The sequence below is a fragment of the Protopterus annectens genome, chromosome 5.part0 (assembly GCF_019279795.1).
Source record: "Protopterus annectens isolate FY-2018-M chromosome 5.part0, PAN1.0, whole genome shotgun sequence".
NCBI classification, from domain to species: Eukaryota; Metazoa; Chordata; order Ceratodontiformes; family Protopteridae; genus Protopterus; species Protopterus annectens.
The window spans coordinates 299,388,293-299,413,347 of NC_056735.1; the positions used below are offsets into that span (position 1 = coordinate 299,388,293).

The window sequence follows — 25,055 nt, forward strand, 5'->3', positions numbered from 1 at the left end:
ATCAGAGTTCCTGTGTATCCTGTAAGATCAGAATCACTTTAACCGGAAATGTTCTTGTTTTCCTGGGCAGGTATATTTGTCAGTGTTTTCAAAGTCTGATTACTGAAGTCCTGGCACAGATACATACCTGAATATAAGGCAGCAAGGTAGTATGTACAAGCTGATATGCTATGCTTAGCAAACACAGTAGAATTGTCACTATGAGGCATGTAGGGCAGATTATTAAGTAATTACTTATTTTCTGTATTTAAAGTAATAATGCAATGGGGTGACATACCTGAGCAGTGGGTGTTTGTAAAAAGTAACACTAAAACATGGTGGTTAATGTGAAGACTTTATGAGATTTAACCATTTAGAAAAACATCTTTTTCATGTCTGCATTAATACTGTAAAATCTGTGTGACCTATGGATGAACAAATTATTTATTTATTTATTTGACATGTGTTGACCAGGATAATCCAACTGCACTTCCGCCCTTTTTCAGCAGAGGCCCAGGGAGAAAAGCTCCACAGTGCAATTAAGCTAATAAAAATTCACAGGATTGAAGCCAAATACAGTAAAATAGAATAACATTTATAAAATTCATACAATAAAAAGGTTAAGCAAATGACAATAAGTATACAGGAAAAGATTTCAACAAAGGAGACATGTCTACTGAGTAGCAAGTATTGAGGCAGGCGGTGACAAGAAAGTACCCAAAAAATGCAAAAGAATTGTCTTCAGCGGTCAGTTATATCATTCATAGCAGTTTGTAATACAAGTGTGTTTGCTGATTTAGTAGAAAAGGTAATAAAAGGTAGGATGCAAGTTGATTAGTACCAGAAACTAGGAGGTGAAGGAGCAAGGCGAGCAGTAGTAGTTTCTAACTGTAATACACAGAGGTTAGTTTAGACAGCATAATGGAAGGAACGGAAGGAGTAAGAAGGAAGGTAAGGAAAGAAGAAGATAATGGAGGAGAGAGGGGAGGGTTCAAGTCAGATGTTTGCAGTGATAGGTCCAGGTGGTGTATAAGTACATTTTGAGAGTTTTCTTAATTCATGAATGTAGGTAATATTTCTGAGGGTTGAGGGAAGCTTATTCCATGAAAGAACTGGAAAGTAGCTGCTGAGGCTTTGCCCAATGGATTTTTTAGGTTTGTGAATCTGCAAGAGACATTGGTCTGACCTTCTGAGAGAGCATGGGGGTTATAGAAGGAGACAAGGGAGGATATGGTAGGGCAGGAAGATGACTTGTGCAGGATAGAGTGGGCAATGAGAAGTTGCACAAACAAAAGTTGGTTAGAAAACTGTAGCCAGCTGAGTGTTTGGAAGGTGTGACAGAAATGTAGTCAGATTAGCTGCAAATCTAGTCACTTTGTTGTAGATGGTTTCCAGTTTGGAAAGTAGAGAGGACTGTAAGTTGGTTAAGCTTTGAGAGCTGTAAAAGAGGTTAGGGAGAAGATACACTTGGGCAAGTGTGATTCTGGAGCTGGATGTGGGAAACTGTTTGTTTCTATAAAGTAGGCCAAGTTTTTTGGTGGGTTTTCTTGATATAGTGATGTACATGGAGGTTGAATTTAAGTTGGTCATCTATGATTGCTCCAATGAGCTTAGTGTAGGGTTCAGCTGAGATAGTAGTGTTGTTAAGGGAAGAGATGGTGAATGAGGCCTTCATATGGTAGAGGGATTTGGGTAGGAAGAGAAGAAGTTTGGTCTTTTTTGGGTTTAGTGTGAGTCGGTTGTTAGTATGACATGTTTCAGTGAGGTTAATGGATATTTGTGTTAGGGTGAGCAGGTTTGAGGGGTTGTCAGCAAAGGTGATGATAGTGGAGTCATCAACATACTGAATGAGATAGGACTGAGGACAAGATGTGTGAGGTTGGTTAGCAAAGATGTTAAAAAGAAGGGGGCCTAGAACCGGGCCTTATAGGATGCCTATTTTGAAGGGCAGAGAGGGAGATAGAGCAGAGAGCCATTTGACAGATTGCTGTCAGTGAGGTAACTGGAAAACTAGGAGATTGTTGCTGAGGAGAGGTTGAGTTGAGAGAGTTTGGAGAGGAGGATGGAGTGGGAGACAGTGTGAAAGGCTTTGGATCCAAGAAGAGGCCTTCCTCAGAACAGGAAATCACTCACAAAAACTCTTATTTAAATACCCTTCAATAGTTAACTAACCATTATCACATGATGTTATTACAATTGTCAATTAAAAAATGCAAATTGAAAATTTACCTAAGTAAAACAGCAGAATAATAAAAAACAAACAGTAAAATTCTTACATTTTTTTTCTGTTCTGATTTTTAGTTAAAACAACCTTGTAATTAATGTTGCTGTTGAGTGCTGGTTTTCTGTAAGCATGAAACACAATCTGCCATGTAAGTTCTCTGTATTCTAATTTATTTTATCTGTTCCATTGAAATCAAAAGGATCAGTAATACCAAAAAAGAATTTCTTAAAGGAACAGCATTCTATAGAATATTTAGCTAAAGCATTTCCTATTCCTGTCTTTGATGCATGAGGTAGGGAAGAATAATAGTGGCTGGGGACTTAAATTTACCAGAAACAGACTGGAATTATATTGATTCAACAACATTAGTAAGGAAATTATTTACAATATATATTCAGAAACAACAATTGCTTCAGATTGTAAAAAGCCCTACAAGGAAACAAAACATACTAGACACTGTTATGTTCCTAAACAAATTATTGTTACTTTGGATCAAGTTTTACCACCATTGATAATTTATAAACGTTAATTTATTGCTAGATAATTCTTCTAAACTGAAATCTAAACTTATGCACAGAAGAATAATAACAGATTATAAGAAGACAAATTTGTCAGTATGTAAAATTAATTGGAGTGATGCAGTCAGAGGAAAAACTGCCAAATGAATGTGGAACGTTTGAAAGAAATTTAACATCAGGATCTAGGCACAGAGCTTCAGGAGGAAATATTTCCATAAGAACAAGATACTTGATTAAGGTGAGGGAGAAAAAATATGAGAAATGGAAAAGAAGTTGAGCTATGATTTTGGACTATGAAATATACAAGCTGGACAGATACATTAAACATAGTATGAGACAAGATCAAGAAAATTTTGAAGAAAATTTATATAAAGATATTGAGCATAATAGCAAACAATTTTGTACCTACATAAGATGGGGTAGAAATAAAAATAAAATGATGAACTGTGTGTAGATTCTAAATTTTATTCTCAGAACACATTAAATATATACTTACAAAATATTATGTTAAGCAGTTTAGCTCCACAAAGGGTAGTGATAAATTGTCCTAGTGGCATCCAGATAACCTAGATACTAAAATAAGATTTGATTATATTAAAAAGGAACTACACAAACTTGATCCAAACAAAGCACATGAAGGAAATGGAATTAGTAATAATGACCTGAGAACATTATATCTGTTATTTTATTGTTCATATATGGGGAGATTCCTCAAGATTGGAGACATGCACTTGTTAAACCTGTATTTAAAGTAAAGGGGCATAGGAGAAATTCAGAGTCACACAGAGGCATAAGTTTACTTTCATGTTGTGGAGAAATAATGGAGGTTATATTAGATAAATTATTGTCAGAATTGGAAAGGTTGGGAATTGAAACCATATATCAGCATGCATATGTTAAAAAAATAGATCTATTACTATCTGTAACATGATGGTCTATAGCAGTATAATAACAGGTATGAAAAATTGTGCTGTGATGTAATTTATATAGATATAACTTCAGTATTTGATAGGGTCATACACGAAACACTGATCAATAAATTAGAACAGCTATATATTGATGTACTATTTTCAAGATGGAGAGCTGCATGGCTTACAAATAGGACATGGCAAATGTCATTTGGCAATTAGACAGGTGAAATGCAAGGTTATAGTCGCAGTGTCCTAGAGGGCTCTATCTTAAGCCCACATTTGTTTAGATTGTATCTTTCAGATTATCTTTTTCATCTGAGGTGTTCTGCAGTCTATATGCAGATGACATAGAAAAAGACTAAATGTATTACATGTGTTACAGACTGTAAAAACTTGGTTAAATTGACCATTTGGCCACAGCAGAATAATGTGATGATAAATGCATCAAAAGCTAAGCATATGACATTTGGGAGACATAAACTGAAAGCTGAATATTTAATACAGAACACTGGGATTGAAACTGCAGTACTGTGGAAATATGCAAAGAGCATCTGTGGATGTGAAAATGTAAGTTATTCTGAAAGGCTAAACTATCTGAACTTGTACAGTGTCTCATATAGATACTTAAGAGGAAATTTTATCTTATTCAGACATGTAGGGCATTTAGAGACAACTACCTCTGGGAATGTTTGGGGTTATCAGAAAGTAGCAGAAAATCATCAGACAGCCTATGTAGAAGATTCTATAGAAATGAGAAGTGTACTAATTGGTTCTTGGACACAGTAGCTGATGCATGGAACAGACTACCAAATTACATTAAAGCAAGTACTAGTTTAGATATTTTTAAGAACAGCCCAGACACTTATTATGGGAAGAACTGTTTTGGTATATTGGTAGGCCAGAACGGCATTATCTATGTGTGAAATATTTGTGTGTGTATATATATATATATATATATATATATATATATATATATATATATATATGTATCTGCAGTACTCTTGCCATTACAAACATTTGCCTGCCAAAGTCCCAGTCCCTTTATCTTTATGTATGAACACGTCGCCATGATAATAAACATCTTTCTGTTCAAGTGCCTGCTCACCTGCAGAGAGCAATCTACTCTTCCATGGCTGAGAACCATGACATCTTATTTAATGGTGCTGATTTTCATCACAATCACTTCATCATCAATAATAAACCACTCCAGTACACAATTGGAATTTTGTCATATAAAGCCAAGAGGGTAGCATCATCTGCAGATAACAAAGCTGGAACCCTCAGGTCCTCTTACTGGATACTCTGCAAACCTTGGTTTTGCCTTGTTATTCTGCCCAGGAATATCATGAGCAGTACAGGAGATTGTACACTCCACTAGTGGATGCCACCACTGATAGACTCAACATGACACTCAATATAACTACAACTCTAACTCTGCAAGTAAAGGTAATAAATGGAGTACTGGGTAAGTGTCACCTTGAATGTATTCAACCTAACACCAGTAAAGTAGATACAGCTCTTACTTTACAATTGCAAGTAATTAATGGTACATAGAAGTGGACCTAGTACTCTATACTTCACACAAGACATCCCAGGATATGTTATCACGTGCTTTCTCTATGTCAGTAAGCATTTGTAGTCCATAACAGCAAACTCTCCTGACTCACACAACATCATTGCAATGAGGAGGAGTTCATCCAGTTTTACAGACAGGACAGAAATGAATCAAACTTTCAGTTTAGTACTCTGGTATAAGCTTTCTCGGGGAAGCTGATGACTGTGGTCATGCCTTTTATGAAAATAGGGACTACCATGCTGTTTTGCCACTTTATTAGAACTTGCCATATACTCACCTTTGTAAAGTACATTAACCTCAGCACCCTAGAAATAATCTAGTGCCTTCATCATTTCCAGCCAGATCTTGTTCACTTGCACAGCTTTCTGCTCCAGAACTATTTAACTGCTGCAATGAACCCTTTCACAAAAGTGGACTACTTAATTCTAGCACTGCTTCTTGAAAGGAGCATGTATCCACCAGATTGTGGAGTTCTTCGAAGTGTTTCTTTATCCTCCTCAGAATTCCCCATTTCAAGGTAAACATTTCTCTCTCTCCTCTTGCTTAAAAACAGTGTGCAGTGTCCAGTCATCCCACCTCTGGAGTCCCTATATGACTTAGAAAAGCCTGTGAGAGTCCATTAGAATGTCTGTCTCCATAGCGTCTGCAAGCTTATCCTACACATGGGCCTTTTCTTCTGCAAATACTGAATTTCTGACTGGTTAGAACCTGCAGGACAAAAACAGAGATACCTTATCTGATATTATTGCATGGAATACAAGTGTGTTTTTTTTTCTTTAACTTGATTCCTTGCTTTCCCACTGTTGTCCACCAGAAAGTCTTATATTTGGTTCTTTGGCAAGCACTGATCAGCCTTTGGACATAGGTTCTTGCTATTGTCTTAACTAAAATGGTTCATTTGAGCTCTATGTCCCATGTTCCTCTTATATGGGAGAATCTCTTCTAGAGATGGGAGCTGAATTCCTCCTTCAGAGAAACATTTGTTAGAAAGGGATAGGTTTTAGACAGGCAAGCTCTAGTGATCAAAGGGGGCCTAGTCAGCTATAAATTCACACACACTGCATAGAGGACAAGCCAGAGCATATCTAAACAATCTATCTTGGTTTGTGATTTATTGATCTTTACTGTTAAAAAGAAGTGTAACTGTGAGTGATAGTGAGCAGAAGCTACTGCACACATTCATGTGCGATGTAAAGGAATTAGAACTTTTGTCTGACTTTCAGAACTTGTAGGTTAGAACAACTTTACTGTACTTAAGAATTTAATTGTACAATGCTTGAGAGATTTTTCTAATAGAATTTATGTTCTCTTTAAATTCTCTAGTTATTGATTTTGATTATTCTTTTCTTATTTTTATTCGTTTGAAGCTGAATATAGATTCCTTAAATGAGTATGCCATTAATGATTTGCTAAACATAAATATCTTGTACAGTGTAATAAATGCTGTACATATTTAAAGGTAACAATGTCCTCCCCATGGTCGAGTGGCCTCCGAAAGACATGCGTGAATGGGCGTGCCTCCGCTGAAGGTTGGGCATTGGGCTGGCAACTCGGCACCATAAAAAAAATCTACTGCCAATCATTAGCGGACCGGAGTTCCGCTGTGGCGACCCCTAACCGGGAAAAGCCGAAAAGACAAATAACAACAACAACCTGATAACACTGGTGGTCTGTGTTTCTCATGTAAAAAGTTGGATGATTTGCTTACCATTATTAGAAGTAAAGCTAGACTTACTGATGATGATTACACATGTGCAATTGGCATGGCTTGGAGAACTTTTGTTACATATATTAATGAATGCACTGGTAAGATAAATAATGTTAAGCAAAGAGCAAATGGAACACATTTAGGAAATTATTTATCTATTGTCTGCAAAGATCATTCAACACCTATGAAATAAGACAATGCCCCTGACAACTTTGGATTTCTGGATGCAAGTATTCAGTAATCTGAGGATTCAATGTTTAGCACAAAAAAAAAAAAAGAAAGGAAGAAGTTCACAAAAAACAAGGAAGAAAAAAAAGCTGATAAATGTCTGTAAAATAAAGAATACCTACTATACAGGAAACTGTTTTTTGCGTAATACACAGATTGTGAGGATATTCAATATTGTTATCTGTGCTAGCATGACTGGCTGAAGTTTTGTAAATAATTTTAAATTACCCTATTTTACATATGCCAGCATGACTAGCTATAATTTTGTAAATAAGTTTGTCTTTTGATTATCACTCTGATTTATTCAGGATGTTTGAATTTCAAATGGTGTTCTTCTGGCTGATCAAATGTATAGTTTCCTTGTGGGGAGACTTCTGAATGCATGTTATGCCAGTGTCAGCTGACCTAGATATGATGTCATTGTGTGCCAGGTCTGGAAGAATAGAATCTTCACTGCAGCTGTTTGTTTACTTTTCAAAGTCTGATATGAGAGTAGATTTCTCATGACAGTTTCCTGTTACTTCTGAAAAAGATCTGCTATAAAAAGTAGGTTCTGAGTCACTTGTTCAGCTATTGCTCAGTAGTTGTTTTCTAAAGCTGTTCAGTAGTAGTAGTCCAGTTGTTTCCAGAGTAGTAGTTCCAGTCGCTGAGGCCAGACAACAGCCTGGAGTGTAGACATATTTCCTCATCTTGCCTTACAGAAGTAAGAGTATAGTCTTGCCTTGCTGAGTTATTTAGATTAGACTGGGCAGTTAAACTTCAGATAGTCAGGGATCTGCAGCTAGTTAGAAGTTTTCTAAAATCAATGTGAGATCTATCCTACAGTGTTATTTTCATATTTCCTGTGTGTGAAACTCTGTTGTTTATTAGAATCAGTTATTCAATATTTACATGTTTTAAATACTTTTATTTATTATTAAATGTTTTACTACCTCTCATTGTTGCTGGTTATTTAGTTAATATTTTTAATAACTTGAGAGTGTTTATGCTTATTGTGATAACACCAGGGCTACTCTGTAAAGTCTTACTGCTTGGGATACATACTACCATTTCTTTCAGTATCTGTTTTACCAAATATAATTGAACACCCCTGTTGAAGGGTATTGTGGTATTTGACTAGTGTCAGCTATTACCTTGTAATTTTGGCAAAGAAAAATAGCAGATAAGTGTATGTCAGTCTTTCCCAAGAGTGTGTATGTGTGACTATCAGACATTTAAGAGTGAGTGTGTCAGATACTTAGAACTGGGACACAGTGCTCTGCAGTGGTTAGAGTGGAGACTCATTTGGGGACATGGAATGAAGCATTTAGTCCAGTCCCTGGTTTGGAACCTGTTCCCGGTGTACTCTTAGGAGAAATTGTGTATTTCTATCCATGCTTTTAGTGACATACCCTTACTGGAGACAGTGGTGAGGATTGAGACTTCTTAGTTATTGCCCTGGGGTGAAGAGGACTCGTCACACACAGATTACAGGGAATGCTAACATTTTTCTATCAGAAAGCCTTCAATCTACAGAAAAGGCATAATTTTTCCAAGAGAGATGGTAAAAAAAAAGGCAAGGGGCAGATGAAATGGAAGAAATCAAAATTGAACGTGGAAGGATTTTAGAGCATTACTATAAGGAAAAAGAAGAGAAAGACAGATGTTGACTACATGGCTCAAGTTGTGTATGCTCAAAGCCAGTTGGATGAGAACTGTATACTTGCAAATTTAATATGCAATGAAAGCAGTGGGATTAACAAGACTAATGGTGGTGAAGATCATTCCTTTGTAACAATTGATAGAGCAGATATTACTGTATTAGAAGGTGAACATTCTTCAGATCTGGTCAGAAAATATATTCTTGTAATTGGAGATTCTTTTAATAGAGGAACTGATACTTACATTTGCATAGAAGATGATGAACATTGAATAGTGATATGTTAGCCATTTGCAAAAATAGAAGATGTGAAATAAGCCTCAGAATGCCTTAATGTAAGGACATATGGATTTGTTTTTATTCCTGACTGTACAACTGATCTTATGTACAAGTACTCTCTGACTGTTAGTAGGGAACTTACAGCCCTCTTAGATAGTATGGCTTGTACTGGTGTTAGGGTGTATTTCTCAAAAATCATATATAGAAAGGATTGTTAGGTCAGCGTGAATGAAATAAATGTTTGTGTAAATACCTTCATGGAAAAAATGTCCTGTTTTAAAAAATTGAAAGTGTAGAACATCCAAACCTAATTTTCGACAAACGCATGTTCAGACAGGATGACATGCATTTGCCAAGATCAGGGAAGAGAATTTTTTCAGAATATATTTTGCAATATTTGACAAACACTAGGCAGGATTTTTGCCAGGTTAAAAATTTAACAGTTCGCACATAGCAACGTTTGGTGCATCTCTGATGGTTGTTAATGCTAGGAGCATTAATATTAAAGTTTTTTTATTTGGAAATTTGCTGTGTTTCCAGATGATTTGTGTTTTTATTGTTTGTGAAACATCATTAAAGATCTTCCTCATCATCTTCTTCTTTCGGCTTTTCCCAGATAGGGGTCACCACAGTTGATCACCTGTCTGCTCATGATTGGCAGTGGAGTTTTACGGTGTCAAGTTGCCAGCCCGGTGCCCAACCTTCCACAGAAGGCACACACACACACACACACACACACACACACACACACACACACACACACACACACACACACACACTCACGCCTAGGGCCAATTTAGAGTGTCCACTCCACCTACAGCATGTCTTTGGGATGTGGGAGGAAACCGGAGCACCCAGAGGAAACCCATGCGACCACAGGGAGGACATGCAGACTCCGCACAGAATGCACCCTAGCCATGGATCGAACCAGAGAACTTCTTGCTGTGAGGTGTCAACGCTAACTGCTGCATTACCATGGCCGCCCGTGAAACATCATTAAAGATCAATGACTGGAAACCAGTTCTGTCAGGGTAAAAATGTTTTTACTCTAACAGACATTCTATTTTTTCTTATTGAATTTTATTAAATTCCATTTCATATACATCAACAAAAACAGAACATAACACAAGAAGATGCAGATTAACATGAGTGTTCATAAAGAAGATAACATACAAAACCAATTCTTATCTGCAATATGTACAAAGTGCTGCTTTGGGTGAATCCCTAGACAAAATAATTGAATTATATTTAAAAAAATAATAATTCAAATAGAAAATTCACTAAAGCTAGACAATACTGTATATGATTACAATTACATATTTTTAGGTAAGAGAAGATAAACATAAATGCATTGTTCTGAGCCACACACCAAAAAGGCAAAGTGAGAGGAGAAGGAAAAGTTCCTAGAACACATAATAGGAATGGTTCTTAGGTAACAGACATTCTAACAAAAAAAAAAAAAATCAGGTGGAGGTGTTATGGTAGGAATTAAAGCTAGACCTGTGATTATTACATGTTCAGTGATAACAACAATGCTGTAGATTGTGTACTGTAACAATAAAGGTAACCTGGAACATATAACAATTGGAGTGTATAGACCAACAAAATGAAGGGTTGATGACCTAGAGGAATTCATACATTTCTTGCATGAAACACAGGAGGGAAAATTAATATTAGCTGGGGACTTAGATTTACCATAAACAGATTGGAATAATATTGATTCAACAGCATTAGTAAGGAAATTATTCACAATGTATGTTCAGGAACAACAGTTGCTTTGGATTGTAAAAAATCTACCAGGGAACTGAACATACTATACATTCTTTGTATTCCTAAATAAGTTACTGTTACTTCATGTCAAGTTTTCCCACCATTGATGTGCAGTTATCATGGGGTTATAAAATTTGTTGCTAAATAATTCTAAACCAATGCACAGAAGATTAATTAAGCTTATATGGAAGCAAAACAGATACTATGTAAAACTAACTGGAGTGATGCATTCAGTTGAAAAACTGCAGGTGGAATGTGGAAAGTTTTGAAAGAGAAATTGTTTGAGTACAAAAAGTAAAAAAAATGTCTAGCATCAGGATCTAGGCTTACAATGTCAGGGGGATATATATTTCCATAAGAACAAGATACCCGATTAATTTGAGAGACAAAAATATAAGAAATGGAAGAGAGGTTAAACTAACTACAACTTTGAAAAATGAAATAAACAAGCTGGACAAACAAATTAAGCATAGTATGAGACAAGATCAAGAAAATTTTGAAGAAAATTTATATAACGATATTGAGTATAATAGAAAACATTTTTTATAGATTCATAAGGTGTGAAAGGAGTAAAGACATGCAAATTGATTAACTGTGTGTAGATTCAAAAATGTATTCTCAGACACAACAAGTTATACATATAATTACAAAATCTTATGCAAAACAGTTTGGCTCCACAAAGGGGGTGATAAGTTGTCATAGAGACATCCAGGTAACCTCAGATACTGGAATCAAATTAGCTTATATTGAAAAAGAACTACACAAACTGGATCCAAACAAAGCACAGAGAGGAAATGGAATTAGTAATAATGACCTGAGAACACTTCAGCAAGAACTTACAGTACCATCATATTTATTGTTTACTAGTCTTATAAATATGGGGATATTCCTCAAGATTGGAGACATGCACTTATTAAACCTGTCTTTAAAGGAAAGAAGAGTAACACAAATCTAGACCTTTAAGTCTACCTTCATGTTGTAACACAAATCTAGACCCTTAAGTCTACCTTCATGTTGTGGAAAAATAGTGGAGAAGGTAATATTGGATAAATTATTGTGAGAATTTGTTGGGACTTGAACCATATATCAGCATGCATATGTTGAAAATAGATCTATTACCACCTGTAACTTAATGTTCTATATCAATGTAATAGCAGCTATGAATGAAACATTGTGCTGTGATGTAATTTATATTTATTTAACTTCAGCATTTGACAAAGTCATACATAAAACACTGATCAATGAATTAGAACAACTAGGTATCAATGTACTCTTGATAAGATTGACAGCTGCATGGCTTACAAATAGGACATGGCAAGTATCATACAGCAGCTGGACAGGTGAAATTATTGGTTACAGTCAGGGTGCCCCATAGGGCTCTGTCCTAGGCCCTTACTTGTTTAGATTGTGTCTTTCAGACCTAAGTTTTTCATCTGTGGTGTTCAACAGTCTATATGCAGATTGTATGAAATTGGGTAAACTGATTACATGTGTTACATATAGGGCATGTCTGCAAAATAACTTGTACATTTGGACACAGGAGAATAATATGCTGATAAATACATTAAAAACTAAGCATAAGAGATTTGGATAACATAAATTGAAAGTTGGATTTTAAATACAGTATACAGTGACTGAAACTGTAGATTCATTTAAGGACCTGGGTATATGGATAAATCCAGCACTGAGTTTTTATAATAATATCAACAAATTGGTTAATGATAGTTATGGGAACTATAGGTTGTATAAAAAGGTTTATAAAGTCTAGCAAATCAGAAATGATGACGTCATTGCTTGTTAGTTACATTAGACCCAAACCCTGAGTATGGAATAACAATGTGGAAACCTTATAAGAAAACAAGCATGAGTAAATTGGAAGGAGTACTGTGCAAATATACCAAGGGCATCCATGGATGTGAAAATTTAAGTTATTATGAAAGACTAAAATATCTGAACTTGTACAGTGTCTCTTACAGATATCTAAGAGGAGATCCTATTCAGGTGTAAAGGGCATTTAGAGACAGCTATTTCTGGGAAAGTTTGGGGTTTTCAAAAAGTACTGGAAAATCATCAGACAACCTATGTAGAAGATTCTATAGAAATGAGAAGTGTACTAATTGGTTCTCTGAGAGAGCAGGTGATGCATGGAACAGACTACCAAATCACATTAAAGCAAGTACTAGTTTAGATATTTTTAAGAACAGCCTGGACACTTATTAGTCTATATCACTTCATCGAAGTGACACTTCAATGAATGGCATTTAATCAGAAATGCTGTTCATCAAATTCCACACATGTGGGGGGCTGCACCCCCCACACCCCTCACTAATTATATATACCAGCTCTGAGATTAATCAGAAATGCTGTTCATCAAATTCCACACATGTGGGGGGCTGCACCCCCCACACCCCTCACTAATTATATATACCAGCTCTGAGATTGCACTACAGTGGGGAAAGGGCAAATTTCCCAATCCTCACTTTACCTCAATCTCAGTATGAACAATTCGACGAATGGCACATTCGATGTAAGTGCACTGAAATTGCCGTTGTTCTACTTCTACCTCTTCCCTTCCACTATCTCCAACCACTCTTAGCTCTTACAGTCTCAAAACAACCTACCTGTCTAGTCTGTTTCCTATACTCTACCTCCCCTACATCTCCTACTAGCCATTCTTACTTTCCTTTCTTGTTTCCAAACTCCTATACAACTAGATCCTACCCACTTTAAATAAGCATCTGCCTATTAACTCATTTTACTCTAAGCAGCTTAAATAATATTGTAACTAGTCACATTTTCTTCTGCTAATTGATTAAAACCTTGTTTGTAACAATTCACATACTTGTCTGACAATTGTTAATTCTCTGTATAATTGAATTGCCTGAGGAGCTTTTTTTCTCTCCAGGTCTGTGCTTGTAAGATCCTGCAGCTGATTGTTACTACTATGTTACTAAAATTTAATAAATTGTTTTCTAGTCCTGTGGAGCTTTTCTCCCCGGGTCCCTGCTGAAAATGAGTGAAAAGCTCAGCCAGGCTAACCCGGTTAACAAATGTAAAATAAAATAAAATAAATAAATAAATAAATAAATAAATAATAAACATGGCATCCTTTGTGGTCAGTCAACAGCTAGCACAATACATGCAGAAGTCACCACCCAATTTCATATCACACTAATTATGTCTCCCACTGACACGCTTACAGATATTTCTATCATTCCCCATGTAAGCTTTGAAATATGTATGTATAGTTAATGTGTCAGTACCTGGTACTCTGCCATGCAATGCAGCTACACTTTCCAATAAATGTGTATATGCAATTCAACAATAAAAGTGATCCTTTCAGCATCTTGTAATCACATGAAGGTGAATCTTTTCTCTGCTAATAGAAACTGCAACTGTAAGACACTAAACCATGGGCTTATGGGTATTCCCATACCTGCCTGAGGCTAATCACAAGGGACAATTCCACAATAGGGGACAGAGACTATTCTCGGTATAAAAGGCCGGTTCCAAAATTACTGGGGTATGTAAAAGTACCACCAATAACTATATCTAGCTGGTACTCGAGGAAAGCTGCAGTGCCATCCAAGCTGGGACAAATAATATGTCCTGTTTTTAAAATAACACTTAAAACAGATCAAATTCATCATATTTTTGTACAGTCTGGCCCAATGGAACATAGCAAACACATCTGTTCAAATTAAAGATAACCACAATGAAAAACCTAACAAACCACAGTTTCCATAAATGCTTGTACATTATTGTCAACATTTTAAAAACATGTTCTTGAAGGAGGCAACCATTGACTGCACAAACCGTACACCTCTTACTTTCTATTCTTGTTTTGAGGCCTCCTAATCTTTGAGAAAGGGGAGCACACATACTGTTTTTCCCGAGGTTCTATTAGAAAAACAAAACATCTAGCAAAGCTAGACTTTCCACTGAGTGATACCTTAAACCTCTTGTGTCAGAGGCAACTTTCTTTTTCATTTTCTTTTTGTGTTTTTAACCAATTGGTTTTCCTGTGTGACCTTTTTACTCATTCTTTTACGAGGTTCTGTTAGAGGTATAATATAATTTAGGAAGGTAATAGGAGAGCCTGTGTGTCTGCATGTCTGTTGGGCTGGACTACACCTGTGTAAAAATGTTGTAGTTGCTTTTGTTCTGTTATTTACATCATCAGAATAAATAAATATTCCTGGACTTATTCAACTACTTTGGGTTCCATGGTGGATACCTAATAAAGGACATGATATCTCAGTTTTCATCATGTTTTCTGTGTTTAGTTGGTTTAGGCTCCATGTTTAGCCCTGACGATTTACACAAACTGCTGAAGCCACTCTCCTTCATTTTGTTTGAATATACTACTAACAGCGGATAAGGAAAAATAACTCTGAAGATGCCATCAGTTTATTGCTGGACTCCACCAAAACATGGCTAGTACTTGCAGTAAATAAGAGATTCTTCAGCTGCAGTGTTTAACGTGAGGAAAGGAGCCATCTTACTCCTGGATCAAGTTTGAGTTTGGCCCCACCCAGAGGACTACACTCAGGTTACAAGACCATAACACATAATAGACATGTTTTTCCTGCACAGAGTCTGGAGAGGGCCTTCTGAGATGCTTGACTGTTCTGTAAGAATGACCTAGAAATCCAAGAACTGAAGTTGAGTGTCAGCTTACTACAGGGCAAGAATGAAAGACAGCAAGAAGCAGACTTGGATGGTGACTATTTCAATAAGTATTCTTTCACTAGTAGTAAACCTAGTACTGTTTGCTGCCGGGAGAAATGCACTGTTAAATAAAGTAAGAAGATTCATATCAGAACATAAACATTTTCTTACAGAGGGATGGTAGCACAATGCGCTCCTCTCTGAGGAACTTTAATAGGAATGTGGACCACATTCCTTTTAGCTTGTAAATCACTGGTACATATGTGAACTAAAATATTATGCTGTAAGAATTTTTTTTTTCATATAGGGAAAAATTAAGAGAAAGAGAGCTCTGATTTTAAAACTGCTGATTAACTGTATTGATTTTTGGATTTTCTACATTTAAGGTTTGTTTTTTTTTTTTGTTTGGTTTTTTTTTTTGAATTCTTAAAAGCTGTTGGCTAGAGTCAGTTAAGAAACAGAAGCTTTGCATTCATTGAGTGAATACGAATTAGGCATGGATAATTAGTGGGAGGAGCTGAGAAACAGTTTTCTTATTTAAGGTATTCACCTGCGTTCCTAAACTCTGCATTACTTGTGCTGCTAGACGTATGATGTTTGCATTTATGTACTCTTTGTCAAAATTATAATTGTAACATGTTTTTAATTTTTTTCTGTTTACATAGGAGCTTTTCTTCCCGGGCCTCCGCTGAAAATGGACATGCATCCAGTCGGACGATCCCGGTCAACAAATGTAAAATAAAATAAAAATAAAATAAATTTACTCTTCTTATATTTAGAAGATTTTGGCCAAAAAATATTATCTCTAACTGTGGGGAGCCTCCCCTTCAGCATCTGTATTAGAAAATGCTGAAGACTCTGATGAAACATCTGATGTATGTAAAATAGATTTATATCTTTTTCCTTTCTGTTTGTTGTTGTTGTTGCCCCTTCTGCATTTCTAGAAAATGAACTGCCTTTCTAGATTTCAACTTAATGAATGCCTGCCCTGTCTCATTATCCTTGAAGTACCTATTCATTTTTTCATCTTATGAAACTCTAGTTCTCTGTTTAGTCAATAAAACAAACAAAAATCCCTGGAACCATGAGCAGTAATTAGCAAATACAGTTCATTCTCCACAAAAGAGTCTTAACATGCTAGTAAAAATCTTTCGCCTAGTACAAGACTTCTTCAGGCAAAAGTTTTTTACTAGCATTTTAAGACTCCTTTGTAGTAACTAAACTGTAATTGCTAATTACTACTCATGATTCCAGTGACTTTTGTTTGTTTTATTGAATTATACTATTAAAGTCACTGGATTTGCTTGTGTTACTGGCTGTGGTTTTATTTGTCCTCTGTTAAATATTTGTACTTGGTTGACCTAGGCTGCATTCATTACTGAACACGCTTCTTTATCTTGACATCTATTTACAATTGCCATATCCCAATTAATGGTTTCTTTTAAAATGGCAATACTTTTCTCATAAAATGTTAAAAGACAATCTATAAACATAGCAGAGGCTACCTTTTGAATTACTAACCAGTGCTGCATAAATGCTACATCCTCAAGTCCAACACAAGGCTGTAGAAACTGTCAAATCCCTTTGTCACTATCCCCTGCTGTTGGAAAGATTATGTCAGATTCAAAAAAGCTTTTTCATCACCTGTTTGGCATTCACAGATTGTGAACCTTTCACTATCCCTATTTTTAATTATATAATTATTTCCTAAGCAGGGGGAAACAGTTAAATGTCATCTTTGTCCATAGCCATCCCATCCAAAAATGAAACAAAATCCATAGTAGCTGCCATCTTCATTTTTAAATCAGTCAACAAAAACTACAGTCTGATTTCCATGAATACCAGATCCAGTAGAACTAGCAACACATTCCAACTCCAACTCCAGTTGCACTAAAACGAGCAAAAATGAGTGCACGTATAAACAATGTTGCAAAGCAAAATAAATTATCCGTATCGTCAGTTTAATAGTGAAGAAACAGACTCCAAAAACATACAAACAAGGTTTCCCTCCACTTATGTCATACATACAAGGTTTATAAAAATTGTGAATTTATTTCATGTACCACAGTGCAGAATATTTATTTAGGAACATGTGAATATGGTGCATTTTATGTAGGTGAGACATCTAGCCCCTTTAAGCAACGTCTTTATCTTCACTTTAGTTATTTAATAACTTCTAAAGAAAGTAGTGCTTTAGTTTGGCATCATTTTGAACATGAAGGGGCTGAATTTAGTTTTGTTAGTATGGCTAGAGTAAATTCTTGATCACCAAAATGGAACGATAAACTACACATTTTGCATGTTAAAGAAAAAAATGGATTGTAATATTACGGGCTAGTTATGGCACAGGACACAATCAGCTGATAAGAAGTTTTAAGTAAATATAGTTTGGTACAAGTTGCAATGCTATCTAGTGTCCATAAGATGTCAGTATTATACTATTACACATGTGTCTACAAGAAAAAGATTTTCAAACAGCCTTTTCATACTATGATTTTGATAATGATTATTGTGATAAATATAAAGATTTATGTAAGGATGGAATATGAATTTTATAAAGATTTTTCCCACTAAATGTTCTTTTAAAAATGATACATTATGATGATGTGTCAGCACTGAAGAAGCTCCATTTTTTGTGGAGGGAAATCTGGTTTGTGTGTGTTTTTGGAGTCTTCACTATTAAAATGAAGATATTCATACAGATGGTTGCTGTATTTATGTTTACACACACACACACACACACACACACACACACACACACACACACACACACACACACACACAGAAAGCCATTGTGAAATTTTCAAAACTTGAAGCACCCGTTTTTTCATAGAACCGCAAATGTATTTGGTGCAACAAAAATGGACTGTCTTTGCCAGAATTAAACAAAATTGGAAAAGGTAAGAGCAAAACAGAATGCTTAGTATAAGATATACAGTTCATGTTTAGTCTCATTAGTGGACTTATGTGGTGGTGCTGCGGTAGTATTGTCGCCTCACAGTAAGACATTGTCCTGTTCGATTCTCAGCTAGAGCGTCTTCTGAGTGGAGACATGCGTGAATGGGCGTACCTTCGTTGAAGGTTGTGCGTCAGGGCCAGCAACTCGGCACGTAAAAATCTACTGACAATCATTAGCGGACCGGAGTTCTGCTGTGGCGACCCCTAACTGGGAAAAGCCGAAAGACACAACAAAATGGCTTTACTTGGCACAGGTGCACACTATTTTCTCTCAGTGCTGAAGTCTTTAGGACTGCCACCTTTGGTAAACCATAAACTAAGAAGCACTGTATGATAAGATGCTTCCATGCAGATAAATACAACTAAAAAACAAAATCCAAGCTCATGTATTGTGTTTGTTGTAATAAACAACTTTCTGGTCCCATCCAATAAATAAAAAAGTTTAATACATGGTTAAGCACTTTTGTCCATACGTCCATACATCAGACTTCATCAGAACCATTAATTACATTAATTCATCCATTTAAATCAAACCTGTCATATGATAGAAATCTATTATCGTAAAGAACTTTCCACAAATTATAACATGACATGTATGCTTTCAAATACAGTCAAATTCAGGTTGAAATTTAATAACAAATAATCTAAAGAAAATTAACAAAGATTAATAGATTAGTATGTAAATGTACATAGAAAACACAAATTAAATATATTGTCTGTACATGCAACTTTAAATAATTATTGGTTGTAATTTTTAATCCTATCACCATTTAAAATGAATGTTAAAAGAAAAAAACTTGAACTATAATGTGGAAGCTCTAAGTTTCAGCCAAAGAACTATAGAAATATGATTGTTAAGACCTGGAACTTTGGATGCGTCTAACCTTAGTTGCCACAATAATTCTGTGATTTCCAAAGTGTTCTCCCATTTGCCATCTCTTTAACTAGGGTGACCACTTCTTAAATCCCAAACCAGAGTTTTTGTATAATGTATAGCTCAAGGTATGTTTAAAAGAGAACTATTTGTGTTTTCTTAAAGATGCCATAATTTTGTTCTTATATGCGTTACCACAAACCACGGTCTGTTTTACCAACATAAAAATTCCAGACCATATAGCCTTGTAAACTACTCACTTGGTAGAGCAATTTCCTCTCACTAGATGTATTCTTTGGTCTCACAGTGCAATAGTATCCTTAGTCAATACAGAAGAACATTGGTTACAGGAGCCACAACTACGGGTACTTACTGTCAAACTATAGTTATTAACATTTTCCTGCTGTTCAAATATATACTTCTCCCCATCTTACAGGTAAATAATGTTTTTTCAACAACTGTATTAAAAAAGTTCTGGATCTATTTTAAATAAGTACCAGTTATTCATAGCTATATCTTTAATTTCCTTTACAGAAGTAACATATTTTATAACCATTGAAGTTCTAAAATCTTTAATATGTTTATAACTACATACTGGTACATTGTGATGTTCAAATTCTGAACCTAGAAGGGGGTAATATTTATTTCCCAAACTGTCTATAATTTCCTGCCTTACTGTATTAAGAAAGGCTTGTGGGCATCCTCATTCACTGGACATCCACAACCAACTTATCGACTTCAATCTTGAAAAGTGCAAAGTTCAAACACATTCTAGCTGCTCTAACAAGGTGACTTTTTACTAAACTCCTTTTGCACATACATGAGTGGCAGCTAGTAAAATGTCATATGTATTAGAAAACATCTTCTTCCAAAAGATAGTAGAGGCAAATCTCTTCAAGTTAACATTCTTAAAGATGATAAGATCTAAACAGTCAACATGATCATGTTGAATTTGATGAGTAAACCTTAAAAATTCAGTTCTTTTGTTCAAATAATTAAAAAATTCAAATATTTCATCTTTTTTACCCACCCAAAGGAAAATAAGTTATCCAGGTGCCTCATATATAAAGTCCAATTACTGTATATAGAATTACAGGGTTTACTATCAAATAGTCGACATTCAAAATAAATTCCTACCTGAAATATCAATGCACATGTTCGAAATGGAATGTCAAAAAGGTCATAATGTTGCAAACACAGTTCCTTAAGTGAAATCGACCTTTCTCAACATCCATAGACTGCAGTCGGACACTGCACATCATGTGAGTTAACTATTATGCAGCTCTCCTGCACACCCCCCGCATGTTACATATTCTAGCTGTGAGATTGCACTACAGTGAGGAAAAGGACAAATTTCCTGTTCTGCACTGTACCATGATCTCTTGTTATAAGGTCGACCACATATGTATGAATGCATCGTGCATTAGATGAACCAGGACTCGCACAAATGAAGGTTCAACAACATGGATTCAGCCAACCTAATTTCGACATCCCATGGTTGTCGAACCTTCCCTCACAATTTTGATGGTAAATTGTATTACAGATATATTTTTTCTCCCATGCATATATTACTAGGTTGGCATATATAGGCGCACATGGTGTGCCCAATCCCAGTCTTTGTATTTGTTTGATATATTCACTTTCTAAGAAGATAAAATTGTTACATAAAAACAATTCCATATAGTCTATTAGTAAAGTAATAAATTGATAGTCAAAATCAGTTAATTCTAGTATAGTTTTGTGAAATAAAACTAAATCTTCCTGGTGGGAGATACATGTGTATAGATCAGTAACATCTACTGTCAAAAAAAATGATGTCTTGGTTATATAACTGCTGCTTGTTTTTATGCAGAAGGTCCCACGAGTCTTTCAAAATATGATTAGTAGAACTAAATATGTTTTTAAGAGATCTGTCCATAAAACGTGCTAACTGATAGGTCTTAGGTCTTTCTCCTGAAACTGTAAGTCTAAATGGGAGTCATTAGGATTTTTGTGGACTTTAGAAATTCCAAATACTGCAGAGATAAAATGATTCTTTAATGAAAGAAAAGTAAATATATCATGCGTAAGAATGTTCTACATCAAACAAACTTCTGAAAATAAATCAATTTTCCTATAAGCAACATAGATTTAATTCTGAGATACTGTAACATATTTAGAAGTATCCTGTAACATATTGAAAATATTACTAACATAATCAGTTTTAGCCATCAGTACAACCTCCCACCCACACCCATCAGGTTTTATTACTCTAATAGGTTTATAGGTTAGTACTAGGCTAACTGCCTTTGTTGGCCATTTTAAGCCTAGTCATTTACCCCCTCTGAGAATCAAACTCTGGACCTTGTGTTTGCAAGGTAAACACCTTAACCATCATGCGTTTGTAAATTATTGTCTTCCTTATTGAGATTCCATTTAGGGAATTAACTTAGTTCTTTTAACTTGTAAAGGTCCCTGTCTAGTACAACATCTCACAAAGGTGGCTACTGTATTATTTAAAGAGAGATTGCATATACTTCTCTTTTAAAGGGTGAGTTTTCCAAAATATTAATACTCACTTCATTATGGAAAGGCAGTACAGGGAACTTCAATATAGGGGCAAACATTTGTAACTCCAGAATAGGATCTGGAAAGTCTATTCAACCAGAAAATACAAATTTAAACACTTTACTAAAAAGAGGAAAAATAATCAGTAGTAATATCAAGGTTACTAAAGTCAAAAATCTTAAAACCATTATATGTGTAGATGTTGTGGTAAACATATATGTCAAAACTACTACTGCTTTCATAAAGTTCAGCTTGTGGGGTTAGTTCCTTCTTCCTGGACCTCTTCTGTTTCCTCTTCCCCTGCATGTCTGTGTCCTCCTCCATTGATACCCTTGTTCTAGGGGAAGACTTTCCTGAAAAAAATTGTTATTGTGTTGGTTATTTTCTTTAGGCCTAGTCCCTAGACGTTCTGATCTCTGGAGTAAAGGGGGAAATTCATTTAACCTACTAAAAAAATTACCAGCCTGTTGTTAAGAGTCCTTAACCTGATTGTGATTGTCATGCAACTGATTTGCAGCAAGGTTGGTTGGCCCCAACATCGGGGTAACATGTGAGGACGGGAAAGGTGTTTAGTAAAGACAGCGCACTACGTGAACCTGGATTTTGTTTTGCTTTTTTGTAAACCATAACCTGCTTTCAGAAGAAAATCTATTTCTGGAATGCATATGCCAAAAATAACACAAAGTCTAAGGAGTGTTCACGGGCAACAAATATACAATCTTTTTAAGTCAGTGTTTTTACTAGCAGGACTTTCTCTGGTGAAATAAATAAATAAGTCATATGTTAGAATTTCTTTGGTAAGGTAACTTTCAGAGTTTCAATAACAAATTTTCCACTGACAATAAGGACCCCTTGATGGACTTCCTATCTTGATGCTGATTATTCCAACCTCATACATTATCTCTTTCAGCAACAGTAATAACTTATGCTATGCAAGAATTAAACTGACCTTAAAAAGTTACAGGTTAACAGCTGACCTTGGATAGTTGAAGTCCAAATATCTCAGCTTTAAGGACCAGTCCTTATTTATTTGCTTGCATGCATTCTCCTGTGCAAAAGGTTATTCTTTCCTAGCTAAAGACTCCTAACAAACCTAATTTTAGTGCTAGCTCATCCAAAGGTATCTAACTTGACCAGTTGCAATTATCTGTTGGGCACTCACCCAGTAGAACCACCATGTTGTGTTTATAGATAATCCACCAGATTCAAGCCCAGAAGAAGGCCTGTAAACCTGAGACAGACCATGTGCATTGTGGTGGTGTACACAGAAATAGTGTGGGATCTGAAAGTGGAAGAGCTGAAGTTCTCAAACTGACCAGCAGAACCTCACATTGCCATCATTTTGTTATTGAAACCTTTGAATATGAGTTTCATCAGTAACTATGATGAATTCCCTGTCCAGCAGTTATCAGCATAAGGATCCCAAAGCCCATTTGATGGCCAGGCATTCCATCTCCACTAGAGAGTATATTCCCTCTTTCTTACTCACTTTCTTGCTGAGATAATAAACCAGATGTTCCTCATTGCCTACCTTTTGAGTCCACATTATCTCTAACCCAAACTCAGAGGCATCTGTGTATACAGTGACTGTTTTTAAGAAGTCCAGACCATTTTTTGGAAATACTTTGTTTAAGTCTTTGAAATCTGACTTGTTCAAGCAACTTTCCTTTTATCAGGTTCATAAGGGGACAAAATTAGTGAACCTTATACAGGAGCAAAATGGTGTAAAATTACATCCAACAAGTCAGAAGATGGAAGCAAAATAAGAGATGAACGTTCAGCAATATCCATCAAGTCAGAAGAAAGCCCTTCTGTGTTTCTTTTCCTGAGAAGCTGGCCACTCTATTTTAGACTTGGTCTTCTCTTTTTTTGGGGTTTGATTAGTCCTCTCCCAATTACATGTCTGAGGTATTTTCCCTTGGACAATTCCACTTTTTTCTTCAGGACATTGACATTAAGAACTGCTTGTTTAGGTCATTTTAGTATTGTCTGCACCTTATAGAATTGTGAATCGCAGTCTTCAGAATGGATGGCAGTGTCGTCAAGGCAGGCTGCAGCATAGGTTTGGTGAGGCATTAGAAGCCAGTCCATTAGTCTCTAGACTGTGGCTTTAGCTCTAAGTGAGAGGACAACACTTTGGAATAACCAATTGGCCACAGAAAAAAAAACATTTTTCCTTAGCCTCTCCAGTTAAGGGGATCTACCTTAATATTTTGAGTTACTTGTACAATCCCTAGGTAGTAAGATGTTCTCAAATTGTGTTTGTACTTTTACTTGTTTACCTGTATAATGTTTTTTTCTCCTCATGGATGCATACCACATTAATAGGCATTGATAAACGGGCCTTGTTCTTGCAGATATATACCGCCAGTCTAATAGTTCCTGTAGGTCTTGTCTATCTACTCTGATTAAACATTTCATTAGCTCTGCAGAAGGACAGTAATAGGATATGGACTCGACCAGCTGAGTTACCACTTGATCACATTCTGTAGCCTCTTCATTCCTCCCGTCACCTTTCTTGTTTGCATGGGAGTTTCCATTTTCGCTTCCTCTCTACAGTAGTTATCAATGTGCACCCACTCTCTTACCACACCTAATGTCTTTTACCAGAATCTCTCTAGTTGAGCAATCTTCTGACTTTCATTATGAATTCTTCTATGGACAATTACAGATAACCTATTGATGCACTCCCATCTTGAGCCTATTGTTCTAGCTTCAGACCATTACTCTTTCAGCAATAGTTGTCCACAAAAGTACTTCATACTACTCTGGATTTTCCCAAATGATTTTTCATACTAGAATTAAACTGATTTTAGAAGATGGAAGTTCAAACATCTCAGCTTAAATGATTAATCATTACTTGGCTCAAGTGTATTCGTCAGTATAAAATCTATTGCTTCCTAGCTAAATACTCCATCAAACCCAGCTGATATCTATGACTTGTCCAACTGCCATATACTGACTGGTTTCCATTATCTATGTCTACATATACAGCACCAGAAATGACGATGAATCATGACTGGGTAATAGCCTGCAACATCAGTGATGTGTCAAGCTGAATTTTTATAAGACTTTTGTCTTTCATTAATGTCAGAGATGTTTATAACTTCCTCACAGTTATAACCCTCATAAGTGGTTTGACAGTACACTACAAGGTTATGCAAATGAAAGGT

General features: G+C 35.8%; 1 protein-coding gene across 6 annotated transcripts in view; it reads left to right on the forward strand.

The window, feature by feature from the left end:
* The window catches only part of CNKSR2 (connector enhancer of kinase suppressor of Ras 2), a 2,909,208-nt gene that overhangs the window by 2,836,752 nt on the left and 47,401 nt on the right, over positions 1 to 25,055 (forward strand). The gene's annotated exons all lie outside the window — the stretch shown is intronic.